At 45.0% G+C, this 12,665-nt stretch overlaps 1 long non-coding RNA gene across 2 annotated transcripts; it reads left to right on the top strand.

Moving 5' to 3' along the window:
* The first annotated feature begins 263 nt into the window (after nt 1–263).
* LOC310704939 lies at nt 264–10,729 on the top strand. Of its 2 annotated transcripts, XR_014525098.1 has the most exons (4): nt 264–373; nt 5,935–6,121; nt 6,476–6,561; nt 10,578–10,729. It is a non-coding gene; the product is annotated as an uncharacterized lncRNA (long non-coding RNA). The 2 variants fall into 2 exon arrangements; XR_014525097.1 differs by lacking the exon at nt 5,935–6,121.
* The last annotated feature ends 1,936 nt before the right edge of the window (nt 10,730–12,665 follow it).

Raw genomic sequence — 12,665 nt, 5'->3', positions numbered from 1 at the left:
GTGTAGTGGAAATGCGGAAGACAATTATACTTCGAAGAGTTAGGTGGCATGTCCCTTTCCCGTTAACATCCCCAGTTTGAGGTCTGCTGGATTCTTGTGTTTCACACACCTGTCGGGTGTTTATTGGGTTCTTCTGTGTTGCAAGTGCTGCAGGTGGTGGAAGACTCTCAGCCACTCTGCATTAATCATGAGTAATGCCAGGTGCACTTGATTACATCAAGGCAGGCTATAAAAGCCATAGGTGGAAGGGCCCAGTGAGCTTTTGCCCAGATCAAAGGACCTGATGCTGGGAGACTGATGGTCAGGATCTTTCTCCTGCTGCTCTACCTGGGGCTCCGGGCAGCTGAAGGGGAGATTGGGTAGCCCCTGTTGGGTATGTTTTATGTTATGCTTTGTATGCCAGCTGTTTATTTGTTAATAAAACTGTTTTGGTTCCCCTTCCACCTCCTCTTTCCTTTTGTCCTGATATCCTTGGAAAGAACTGCTGTATTTGGCAGCGCAGAAGGTAAGCGCAGTGGCTGGGGCTGGGGAGGAGGACTACTTGCCCCCCTCACCTCTTCTTCCATCTCCGCCCCCCCAGTGCCACTTCTCCAGCCTGCCACAAGGTCTGAGGGACAGCGAAGCAGCCCGCGGCTAAATAAAATTGCCAACCCTTGCTCTAAATAAATTATTTGTAATTGTTCCTTGAATCCGGCTCTGAATCTAGTAACCAGACACTTGGTTATTGGTACTGAGTAACTTGTGGACTCAAAGGTCAAGCACTGAACCTTTCATAACTTCCAACATTTTGGTACCCAAAATTGGGATTTCAGGAGGGCTATGCCTTCTGGTGAGGAGGAATTAAAGAACCTTTTAATGAGGGTGAAAGAGGAGAGTGCAAAATATGGTCTGAAGCTCAACATCAAAAAAACGAAGATCATGGCCACTGGTCCCATCACCTCCTAGCAAATAGAAGGAGAAGAAATGGAGGCAGTGAGAGATTTTACTTTCTTGGGCTCCATGATCACTGCAGATGATGACAGCAGTCACGAAATTAAAAGACGCCTGCTCCTTGGGAGAAAGGCGATGGCAAACCTAGACAGCATCTTAAAAAGCAGAGACATCACCTTGCCAACAAAGGTCCATATAGTTAAAGCCATGATTTTCCCAGTAGTGATATATGGAAGTGAGAGCTGGACCATCAAGAAGGCTGATCGCCGAAGAATTGATGCTTTTGAATTATAGTGCTGGAGGAGACTCTTGAGAGTCGAGTCCCATGGACTGCAAGAAGATCGAACATATCCATTCTTAAGGAAATCAGCCCTGAGCGCTCACTGGAAGGACAGATCGTGAAGTTGAGGCTCCAATACTTTGGCCACCTCATGAGAAGAGAAGACTCCCTGGAAAAGACCCTGATGCTGGGAAAGATGGAGGGCACAAGGAGAAGGGGAAGACAGAGGGCGAGGTGGTTGGACAGTGTTCTTGAGGCTACGAACATGAGCCTGACCAAACTGCGGGAAGCAGTGGAAGACAGGAGGGCCTGGCGTTCTCTGGTCCATGGGGTCACAAAGAGTCGGACACGACTAAACGACTAAACAACAACAACATGCCTTCTGGTGCTGGTCAGCAGGGTTGTGGCAGAACACTAGTGCGACCCTGCTGACTCACACCAGAGTGAGTGTCTTTTGGTCCAGTGCTCTGGTGCAAGGATTCACGCCAGAGTGCCAGACCAAAAAATGGGACATTCTGGGATCCAAACAAAACTGGGATTTGGCTTCTTTGGTCCAGGATGTCCCTCTCTAAATGGGACACTTGTAGGGTAAGGCTTTTGGCTCATGGCAAATCCCAAGGATGTCCAGAAACAAATCTGAGTGTCTCTGACTCAGATTTGGGGGACTTTTCCAGGGGTGGTGGCAGAACTCCCTGGCAGGATGGTTTTCCTTGGGCATCATGTGGCTACAGGGCAAACCTTGTGCCGCTCCCTTTTGGTAGGGATGCAGCATTGGGGAAATGGCCCTGGGTAGAGCAGGGGGGCACCTCCTTTCTTACAGCCTGGCAGAGGTGAAATTAAATTAAGGGAAACGTATTACCATCTGCTTCCTTACATTCTTTGGCAATGTGGGATCATAGACTGGTCCCCATCAACCAAGCAGAGGCTTGACAACCATATGTCAGGAGTGCTCTGATGGTGTTTCCTGCTTGGCAGGGGGTTGGACTCGATGGCCCTTGTGGTCTACTGCAACTCTATGAATCTACGAATCAAACCAGAGGTGGGAGAAGGGGGGGAAACCCCACTTCTTTACAGTACAGTGGTACCTCAGGTTACATACGCTTCAGGTTACAGACTCCGTTAACCCAGAAATAGTACCTCAGGTTAAGAACTTTTCTTCAGGATGAGAATAGAAATCGGGTGGCGGAAGTGCAGCAGCAGCAGGAGGCCCCATTAGCTAAAGTGGTACCTCAGGTTAAGAACAGTTTCAGGTTAAGAACAGACCTCCAGAATGAATTAAGTTCTTAACCCGAGAGCCAGTGTGGTGTAGTGGTTAAGAGCGGTGGACTCGTAATCTGGCGAACCGGGTTCGCTTCCCCGCTCCTCCACATGCAGCTGCTGGGTGACCTTGGGCCAGTCACACTTCTCTGAAGTCTCTCAGCCCCACTCACCTCACAGAGTGTTTGTTGTTGGGCAGGAAGGGAAAGGAGATTGTTAGCCGCTTTGAGACTCTTTAGGGTAGTGATAAAGTGGGATATCAAATCCAAACTCTTCTTCTTCTTCTACCACTTTATATTTTACACATCAGGAGTCTGCTTCGCCAATGTGTTCCCTTTGGAGACTACGCTGCCAATGCAGCAGCCAGCAGGATTGACCCCTGCCCAAGGGCACTGGGTGATTGACAGGTGCGCATGGTTTGTATGAAATGGGTTTTGTGGGCCAAACTGGATCCCCTTGTGGGGCCAGGACTGGCCTTTGAGCCAGAGGTTTTCCCGCCCAAGGATGCTTGGTTTTAGGCAAATTACTGAAAGAGCCATTGTTGTGCAGCGCATATGTTCATTCCCCCATCTTCCTTTATTGCCTCTGATTAAACAAGTTTTGCAGGATTTTGATGCACTTCAAAAACCTTTAAACCCCTTTGATGGCCAGAGATCACAGGAGAACAAAAATAATGTGGGTATTGCAGGCAACAATGGCTCAAGTGATCCACAGAGCTCTCATTCGTACTATTTATACAGCGCATTTCCAAGTGATCTAAGTGTTTCATGTATTTTATCTGAGTAAACTTTACAATGGGACGCGGGTGGCGCTGTGGGTTAAACCACAGAGCCTAGGACTTGCCAATCAGAAGGTTGGTGGTTTGAATCCCCATGACGGGGTGAGCTCCTGTTGCTCGGTCCCTGCTCCTGCCCACCTAGCAGTTTGAAAACACATCAAAGTGCAAGTAGATAAATAGGTACCACTCCAGCGGGAAGGTAAACGGCGTTTCCGTGCACTGCTCTGGTTCGCCAGAAGCGGCTTGGTCATGCTGGCCACATGACCCGGAAGCTGTACGCTGGTTCCCTCTGCCAATAAAGCAAGATGAGCGCCGCAATCACAGAGTCGGTCACGACTGGACCTAATGGTCAGGGGTCCCTTTACCTTTACCTTTAAACTTTACAATAGACCCTGTGAGGTAGGCTGGGGTTGCTGCCCTCATGTTGCACAGAGGGACTGAGGCCAAGGGGATAGTGCCTTGTGCATGGCAACCTGGTGAATTTGTGGCGTTTGAGGTGAGATCTGAATTGAGGATTTCCTGTCTGTTTCACACTGTTAGCTGCTCTGCTGCACTAGCTCTTAATGAAGATAAATGGGCAAATCTTAATAGAGAGCATGTCTGGACTCTTTTTGGAATGTGCTTTTCTTGTCATTCTTCACACACCGAAATACCTCGTTAGTAAGGATCTCATTATGTGTTTTTTTCCTTTTTCCTTTTTCCCTCTCGTTTGGTGTCATTAGGTTAGGGCACAGTTAGAAAATATTTATGGAATTTATGAGCACCCCTTCAGTGAGCATGCTGTGCTAATGTGGCGTGGAAGCACTAGGCAAATAATAACTGTACTGAACAATGTTACTAATAGCACTTGGATAAAACAGCTGTCGATACCTGCATGACTGGTTAACTTTCTGAAGATTATATTAGAGCGGCGATGAGACTGCAACAAAAGATATGAGATGTCACTGCCCCCTAGTGGCCGTGGCTCTAAGTGTCTTTTCTTTAAAGGTCTATAAATGGTCATTGCACCAAGGGGACAAAGGAAAAAGACAGATGTTCACGCAATTAGCCCCTGGATTCAGAAAATGGTGACAAGTAATTATATAGGAAGCTGAGCATGCTGGGAAACTGAAAGGAAGTGTTCAAAGCAGTACTGAGTAAAAAATAAATCCACAAGGGCAATTCTGCTGTGTTAGATTGTTGCAAATTCCTATAATGACAGAGATCATCAGATGACAGGCAACCATTTTATTTTATTTTATTTAAAACATTTACCATATTTTTCCGTGTATAACATGCCCCCATGTATAAGATGCTCCCTATTTTTGGGAACTCAAAATTAAGAAAATGGGGGGGAGATGGCCCCCATGTATAAGACTAACCCCCCCTTTTTAACATTATTTTTAGTAAAAAAAACCTAGCCTTATACACAGAAAAGTACAGTATATAATTAATAATAATAATAATAATAATAATAATAATAATATACCTCACCCATCTGACTGGATTGTTCCAGCAACTTGGGACAGCTTCCAACATATACAGAAACACAGCAACATCACAACAAAACATCACACATTAAAAGCGTCTTGATACAGGGCTGCCTTCAGATGTCCATGGAAGGTTGTATAATTATTCATCTCAATAATAATAATAATAATAATAATAATAATAATAATAATAATAATTAATAATAATAATAACTTTTATATCCCCCCCTCCCCAGCCGAAGCCAGGCTCAGGGCGGCTAACAACAATAAAATAGTACAACATTCTATGACATCTGGCAGGAGCGTGTTCCACAAGACTTGTGCCGCTACCGAGAAGGCCCCCTGGCTGGTTCTCTGTTAACCTCACTTCTTGCCATAAGGGAACTGCCAGAAGGCCCTTGGAGCTGGACCTCAGTGTCCGGGCTGAACGATGGGGGTGCAGACTGTCCCATACGACAGTCCAGCTGAAGCAATCAACCGAAAAGGTTAAGTCAAATAAAAACAGCAGATAAAAGAGGGAAAAGAATGCAGCACTCTGTTAAAGGATCTGGAGAATTTAGAAGGTGCATAAGGGCACACCAGTGTTGATGCCTCACAAGCCTGTCTGGTAAGACCTTTCTGCAATCAGGGCAACACCACTGCAAAGGTCTGCTCCCTGGTTACCAGCTTCTTAACCTGTGACACCGGATCCCCCAAAGGAGTGGCTCTAAAATAGCTTTCAAAGGATGAGCAGGTTCTGAAGGAGTATGACAATCCTTCATGTATTACATGTCTACAGCACCTTCCTCCAAGTGCTTAAGATCACAAACTCACACACTTCATCCTTACAACCAATGGGCACTGGTCCGTTAACGTAAATGGGTCACTGCCCCACCAAACTCAATCTTGATTCTTCCCAAATTCCTCACGTACCTTCTTGCTTTACAGCTAGTGCAGAGGGTGCCCCTGGCTGTTTCCTCCTGAGTCTCAGTTTTGCCCTTGTAGAACTCAGCAGGGAGGAGGATGGGGACAAAAGTAGACTCAGTCAGCTCCACCTGCCATTGTCTCTGGCTTCACCTGCTGTGAGCCTCCCTGCCCTCTTATGAACCAGTCCCAGAGAGTGCAGCATCATCGCTGCTCACAGCAACCATGTCAGATATGTTAGACAGAGCGACTGTCCCAAGGACAGCTGGATACGTGATGGCTAAGTATGAATTTGAGCTTGCACCTCTTTGCTTCAGGTCTTAGGTGGGCAGAGCTCAGCAGCAGAAGGCATACTTTGAAAGCAGACGTCCCCTGGTTTGGTCCTCCAGTAAATTGCACCGGGTAGCAGACGATATGAAGCTCTGTCTGAGACTCTGCAGAGCTGCTGTTAGTCCGAGTAGACATTGCTGGGCAAGATGGATCAAAGATCTGACTTGGCAGAAGGTAGTTTCATAACTTCATCAAAAATGCTGCAAGCATCACTTCCCTCACTAGAAAATTGCGGGAGCTACACAGAAAATGCAAGTGGAAAAAAATGTTAATGTCTGAGCATGCATAATGTGAGATTGTTGCAGATGCTGTAGATTTAAATTGTGATCTAAGCATCTCCTATGAAAGAGCCTAGAGACTTCTAACTATGAATAATTTGGCAGGAATATGCACTGATATATATATAACAACCGAAGCTACCAGTTCACAGTTAATTGCTTGCTACTTGTACATAATGTCAAAGTAATATAAAATGTAAGAGACACCAAGATGTTTACATGAATTTCTTATGCTTTTTCACTTTCTTAGATAATCTGACATGCTATTCTAAAAGCTGAAATGTCAAACATGGTTTTTCCTGGGTGTTAACAATAGACATGCAAATGTCTTCAACTGTCGAGTTACAGCTCGGCATCCAAAGAAAAATCAGTCTCACACCAAGATAGGTTCCGAAATATGGCTGCTCCTAGGGCTAATGCAGCACAGCTTTTATTGTGTGAAATCAGAAAGATACAAAATACAAGTCAAGCAATTTGTTCTAGCCAGCAGATAAAGACCTTCGTACTAGACCATGCGAGCATCAGGCCATGCCACGTTAGCCAATCATATAGGACAGCACGAGCTGTTCACGCGCTGTTCATGCTCCAAGGATGCTTCTAGCTATGAAATCACCCTGTAACAATAAGAACTTTGCTCATGCTCTCATGTACAAGCAATCATTTTCCCACATGTCCCCTTTTCTTGTTTATATTATTAGAGGAAAAGAGGGACCATTAGTCCAAATCGTACACTTCATTGCCTAAGCGTCTACACTTTGCAACATAAATTCCTCTTGTAACCCCTGTGGTGGGCCGTGGTCGGTACCACCATGCAGTGCATTGGGAAATCAAAGAGGGTATGCATTGAATGCAACAACACACCATAATGAAGCCAGCAATACATGCAATTACAATCAATAATATTTTTCTTAACCATAATCCATTAGGTAACCAAGAAGACAACCACTCCCATGGATCAAAACTTTCAGGTGGATTCAAAGGATTATGGGCTATCATTTGTTCCATATGATCAATAGTAGCAGAGATATTGGTCGATTGATCAATTATATACATACAACAATGAGAATGAATTAAGGCATAAATTCCACCTTTAGAGGCAAGGATTACATTTAAAGCATAAAAAGTTTATAAAGCAACTTCTCTCATTTCTGACTTTTTTTTTGTTTTGTTTTTTTGTTTTTGTTAATTATTTTTAAAACAAAGATGATAGAATTAAACAAAGCTTCGGTCCAATTTGCCACAGAATAACCATAAATCAGATTGAAGCAAACATGTAGATTTACTGCTCTTTCTCATCCAGTTGAACCAAACATAAAAGTCTCTACACGCAGCTTGTTGTTCATAGGTCATGTAGGTTGTGACATTATTAATTAAGACTTTCGGCCTATCACTCATAGTGTTAATATTAAAAAAACAAGAAGAACCATTAACATACTCATATGTCCAATTACAATATGGATAATGACCTAAAAATGTACCACTATTATGATTAAAACAAAAACAATAAGACACTATTTCTGCAAGCAACAAAACACAGGTGATAAACTTATGCGATTATCCTTCATATTATTGCTAATCTTATATGAAGCATTTACTGGAATGCTAGAATACCATCACCAAAAAAAAACCTCAAAGCTTTTTAAAATCATTTTTCTCAGCAGCTAAAAGGCAATAGCCAAGCATATTTCGCTTCAAGCATATTCCGCTTGCTGTAACTAAAAAGATTGCAACAAGGTCGAGAACAGAGCCCATTGTCTTCGCAGGCCATATTGCAACTTGCTTTCTGTCCAGGAACCATGCCAAAGCACAAAAATGAAACAACTGGAACACACTAAAATTCCCTCACCCCTCCCTTGCCAAGAGTCCACAATAGTTCCAAGACAGCGCTCTGTACATGCTCAGAGGAACACATCATAAGGCAGGACTCCTGAGGGAAGAGAAAAAAAGATATCTGGGGGGTAAAATCCAAGCGATGCCAATAAGGATGAGAATGGTAAATTAGTCCAATGGCCACTTCCGAGCAACCTGTGTGATATTTCGTGGCTCGATTATTGGCATGTAAAAACCACAATCCAGAAGAAGCCACACAGCCATTTCTGCAGATACAGGAGCCCATTTGCTGTAAATAAGTCTGATGTATTGCTCCTTGTACTGCTGAGTCAAAAGTCCAAGCCCAATGAAGCGTGATGATACAGATGGGATGGTCGCTATTAGGAGGCAGCAAAACTGTAATGATGTTTGGTGGTTGAAGTGGCTTCCCAGGGAAAAGGGGGGCCAATGCAGTAGGGATGAAGATGGCCTTTCAGCGTGCCAGGAAACACTGGAACAGCTGTGGAAGAGCCTCTTCCATTGCAGAGGTGATTGTGATCTTGTCTGCTGGATCCTTATGTCCTTTAAGGGCAGAAAATAGTGGAGACAAAGTAGAGGTGGGCAGGTCCAAATAACTCTTTATCCAATTCAGCTGTCCAAGGATTTGTTGTAAATCCACCAGTCTAAGATGACCAGGAAACTGTAGTTGAGGCGTGACTGGAATGGCTGCAGATGCTGTCAGCTTGTGTCCCAGGCACGTAATAGGTAAGGTCCGCTGGATTTTCTCCTTAGCCACTGTCAATCCAACAGGTTTTATTCTTTGCAGGATTTTGGGACACGGCGGAGTATAAGGCCGTGGCTAGCAGGCCGTGGCTAGCAGTGCCCACTGACTGGCAGGCTTTAAGCATATCAGCAATGGCTATATTTGATGTTGCCATTAGAGAGCGCAGTGCTTGCTTACAGTCCTCATTTCCATCATCAAACACAAGCTGGCGTACAATCAGTTCTTGTGCTGCCAGGTCCTGAACTTGCCGCTTGAAGGTATTATACAAGCGATCAACAAATTGTCCATAGGGCTTTGCAGGGCCCTGTCTGATGCTCCCCAATAGGCCATTGCGCTCAGTCTTGTCATCAGGGACAGAGGCCAGAGTCTCTTGGGCTGAGGCTGTGGTGGCTGCCCAATACATAGGATCAAGGGCCAACTGTTGGGCAATGGTAAGAAAATTGCCTCCTCCCGTCAGCCCATCGGGAACATCGGTTTGGGTCAGCATGACGGGGGCTGGGGGTGCAGGAGCAATCACAGGAAAGTGATTTGGAGTATCAGAATCAAAAGGCAACAACGGAGCGGCGGCACGGAGAGATTCTTGGAGAGGAGTAGTAGAAGCGGTGCCAAATGCCTTGGGCGGAGGAGGTGGAAGAACGGGGGGTGCTGCAGAATTTGAAGAATGCAGGGGAGTGACAGGAGGAGCCGAAGAGAGAATGTCCGGCGGTTTAGGAGGTAGGTTTGAGGCAGGCAAAGCGGGAGCCGGGGGGGCGGGCGAAGAAGCTGTTGCCGCAGCCAGAAGAATGTTTGAAGGAGTTAAGCACGACATAGCTTTGTAGACGTTACCCCAGGCGTGCAAAACCTTGACATCAATCTGAGGATGATTTTGAAAGAAGTGTCCAATTTTTTTCCAATCGTCTAACTCCCAATTTCCGTCCTGGGGGAACCACGGGCAGTGAGTGTCCAGGGCTTTTATAAGGGACTTAAGGTCAGCTTTCCGAACAGCAAGGTTGTTACTGGCCAAAAGGAATTTAAGGTCTTTAAAAAATTTTTTCTGTGGTGCAGAGAGAGACTTTCCCATGATTGCAAGAGTTGCAAAAAGAGCAGGGAGCACTTACCGAGGGATCCTTAGGAGGATGAGGGAGGCGCCTTTTTGCCCTGTCCGGGCGGAGATAAGTGCTGATAAGTCCGTAACGTAGTCCAGAATCACATTCACACGGGAGCTCTCACCGGGGATCCACTACGTGGATGAACGACGCGTCTGCAGCCCTTGCGGGGCGAGGTGAGAGCTGAACGTTGTAAAACAGCATGAAGTCCGAAAGAAATCACACGGGAGCACTCACCAGGGATCCACTACGTGGATGAACGACGTGTTGGTGAGTGCTGAATAATGAAAAACAACGTGAAGTCCGAAGGCAGTCACACGGGGCACCAATTGTCGAGTTACAGCTCGGCATCCAAAGAAAAATCAGTCTCACACCAAGATAGGTTCCGAAATATGGCTGCTCCTAGGGCTAATGCAGCACAGCTTTTATTGTGTGAAATCAGAAAGATACAAAATACAAGTCAAGCAATTTGTTCTAGCCAGCAGATAAAGACCTTCGTACTAGACCATGCAAGCATCAGGCCATGCCACGTTAGCCAATCATATAGGACAGCACGAGCTGTTCACGCGCTGTTCATGCTCCAAGGATGCTTCTAGCTATGAAATCACCCTGTAACAATAAGAACTTTGCTCATGCTCTCATGTACAAGCAATCATTTTCCCACATTCAACAAGTTCCATAAGAAGGCAAAACCTACCCAGACTTTCTGCAGAGATGCTGGCAAGGAATAAGAAATCCTTGAAGTGCAAAGTGTAATAATGTTATTGTCACTGTGACCTAAAAGGAACAGTTGATGTTAAATATTCACATTAATTTTTGTACATTAGCTAGGACAACTCACATTGTTTAATGGTACTAAAGCCATCGATCTCAGTATACTTTCTGGAATATGCAAACTTAAGCAAAAGTCATACTGAGGCATCAGTTTTCTTACTGTTATACATGACAGGGCAAGTGGTAGCGGCAGAGAGCTCCTTTTCAATGTGCCTGCCTGCCAGTAATATATCCTTCCAGAATACTCCATTTCTTTCCTCTCTCCAATATTTGTTTTTGTTTTTAACCCTGACAAACACTCAGCGTTCTTTGGTCACTGAGAACACTTAGTTCTTACTGATCTAGTCTGGCTGGAGGCGTGGCACCAATAGGTTTTTATTGGTAGACAATAAATGGCTCCTCCATCTTGGGAACGGCCATGCCAGATATGGCAGCAACATCTCAAGAAGTATCCAAATGCATAGAGAACAGACAGACTGACAGACAATCCACTTTGCAAAATATATACAGTAGTAGCAGATACAATACAACAAGTTGTCAAACCAACGCTGAGTTTCACAGCTGTAGAAAAAAACACGAGTTAATCCCAGGCAGATGTCATCTGGTATCTGCCTAATTCATTGCTTTCGCTTGAGATTGACTCGAATGTAAACACACAAATTTAAATCTGACTTTTCAAAGGTCAGATGTTTTGGAGCCTGGGGCTTGGATATGGCTTGTTAAAGAAATGAGCCATCTGTGAAATTCTGCTCTGTATTCTCCTTCCAGTTAAAACACACACATGGATGGGTATGTTCTATGTCCCCAGCAATCCTTTCAGCAAATTGTCCGTTCACATTAATGGGGATATTTCTATGCGTCCAACTGGTGTTGGGAAACTTTTCAGAAGCCATCAGGAGTTGTCCTAGCCAGCCTTGGTACGTGTAGCTATAACCCTAAATCAAACCTACAGATTCACCCCAGCTCAGTTGAGTCTGCCTTGCAGCTATAGCAGGAAGGGAAGGAAAGCAACATTTTTGGCTGCAACCTAGCGCATAGTTAGACATGCGCAGTTGGGCAGGTGCTACTGCTGAGCTAGGCTCATAAGAGTTTGAACTTGAGCACTAGAGTGGTGTGGTGGGAGATCAGGGTTCAAATCCCTAACTGGCCACGAAGCTCACTGGGTGCTTTGAACTTTCAGCCTAACCTGCTTCATAGAATTATTGTGGGGATTAACCTCAAGTTCCTTGGGGGGGAAAGGTGGGATATAGATGTAATAAATAAATAGGCAAACTTTCACAGTGCTTTCTTTCATCACCTATGCAAGCTCAGAGCTGCCTTTTCCCCTCTCGACTAGACACTGAATTGAGGTTCTTTGACCTCTAGACTTGGGATGGGGGTTCGTGGTTCTGTATCTGTTAGTCTTTTGTTGTTAGCATTACCCATACTCCATCTGAAGCAGTTGCTATTTTGTTAAGTTTGTAAGGCGATGTGTGAAAATAATGTTGCCTTTTCCAATTCTCCTGACGGTGGCGGGATCAGCTCCTGCATAACGGATATCATTGCATTCCTATATTCTTTGCTCTTGTTGCCGATTCCCCACCATGAGGTAGCTATTGCCCTCAGGCAGTTTTTACTATGAGCCTTCTTTAATTGGGGTGGGAAACAAAATGAAAGATTTCAAACCGTTGTCTTGTTCGTGAATGACAAAGATCATCAGCAAGGCATATGTCCTATGGGGGGGGGGATGGGGGGGAGGGAGAGACTGGACCATTTAACACAGCAACAGATTGAATCCTATCCCTCACCCTCTCTTCCCCTTCTTGCAAAGTTGTGAATGACCACATGCAGAAAAAAAGTTGGCAAGGGCAATCATGGCTAAAATCATGGCTAAAAGGGTTTGTACAGGCTGCTTTATTTTCTTTTCCTGGGGGGGGGGGGAATAATTCGCTGTGAGCAGCAGAATAATCCAAGAAAAATGGCTTCTTTCTTAAGTGAAGCTCAGAAGG

Source organism: Podarcis liolepis (assembly GCF_965112155.1).
Source record: "Podarcis liolepis genome assembly, chromosome: 4".
Taxonomy (NCBI): domain Eukaryota; kingdom Metazoa; phylum Chordata; class Lepidosauria; order Squamata; family Lacertidae; genus Podarcis; species Podarcis liolepis.
This window is presented reverse-complemented; position numbering and strand designations above follow the sequence as displayed.